The sequence below is a fragment of the Myotis brandtii genome, unplaced genomic scaffold, assembly GCF_000412655.1.
Source record: "Myotis brandtii unplaced genomic scaffold, ASM41265v1 scaffold87, whole genome shotgun sequence".
Lineage (NCBI taxonomy): Eukaryota > Metazoa > Chordata > Mammalia > Chiroptera > Vespertilionidae > Myotis > Myotis brandtii.
In genome coordinates, this window is record NW_005371548.1 from 549303 (window position 1) to 550941 (window position 1639).

Below are 1639 nucleotides of genomic sequence, written 5' to 3' on the forward strand. Positions count from 1 at the left end.
ACACGCGAACTCATTTTTTGGGTTGATTTTTCTTTGTTAAATGGCATTTAAATATATAAAATAAATATCAAAATATAAATCTTTGTTTTACTATGGTTGCAAATATCAAAAAATTTCTATATGTGACACGGCACCAGAGTTAAGTTAGGGTTTTTTAAAATGCTGACACGCGGACAGAACTTGGCTGGAGATCCTGGCTAGAGATCCTGGCTAGGCTGCTGATCAACTAAACTCTGTCTTCCGTGTCATTCCTTCTTCGCCGACTCCATCCACACATTTGGGGTTGGACCCCAACACACTAGCCCTTCACCCTTCACCTATTTTCCTTACCTGCCTGGCCCCAGAGTAAACCCTAGACTTGGCCCGGAACGAGTAAGAGTGATTTTTACTCAAGAACTCGTTTTCCAAAGGGCCAAGTAGAAAGGTTTAGAAAAATAAAAAAAGTATTGGAAAGGTGGGAAGCAGGGGCTTGTTAAGACAAGAGGAATTACAGAGCAGTGGGGAGAAAAGAGATGGCCAAGGAGGCTGGTATTGGGGCCAGTGAAGGAGGATTACAGGTATGGCAGAGTGAGCATCCTTGCCTGGGCCTCAGAGGGCTGAGGCCAGGTGTCTCCCACAGCGGTCCTGGTGGATATGAAGGACCAGGCCTCCGGGCCTGTAGCTCAGTGATTTAGCAGCTCAATTTGTGTCAATCTAGCTCAGAACTATCTAATAAAAATAGATCATGAGCCATAAAAAAAAAAAATGCTGACACGCCGAGCTCAAAAGGTTTGCCATCACTGCTCTAGTGTCTAAGAGATCCATCTGCCCCCAGAACTATGATTTCCAGCATTCCTGGTGCTCCCTGCACTCTGGGCTTCTGCTTCTGGTCCTGGGGCTGCCACCAGTAGTACTATTCCCAGAATTACTGGTGCTCCCCATGCTCTTGGTTTTCCTTTCTTGCACTGTCTCTATCCCATGGCCTCCCACTTTGCCAAGTCCTCCAAGCCGCCAGTTCTCACTCTCTGCTCTCCATCTGGCGGCTTGGGGAGCCAAGTTCCCCAAGCTGCTCCACTCTCTGCTGGCTGTCCCACTCTGCTCTCCACCCGGCACTTGTGTATGCAAGTTAACCTGCCATCTTTGTTGGGTTAATTTACATACTCACTCCTGATAGGCTGGTGAGTGTAGCAGAGGGATGGTCAATTTACATGTTTCTCTTTTATTATGTAGGATATCTACACTACTAAAATAAAAACATGCAAATTGGTGTCATTCTGCTATGCCCACCAGCCAATCAGGATGGTTATGCAAATTAACCCAACAAAGATGGCAGTTAATTTGCATACGCAGGCACGGAGAGAAGACTGAAGGCTCTGGCCGAGTGAAGACTGAAGACTGAAGACTGAAGAGGCTTGGCTTCTCCGCTGCGGCTGGACCAAAGGCCTGGGTCCTGGGTGCCGGAGGAAAACCAGTGCTGGCAGCCAGAGGAAAGCCTATTGCATGAATCTCTTCATGCAATGGGCCTCTAATATATATATATGCCAGATTATTATGACCACCTGGCATTTGTAGGCAAATTAGCCGTATACTGCATCATATGGGATATGGAAGCCAAAGGCCTGTTCGAACACCTTTGCTGTCTGCAGTTACCAAGATAAAA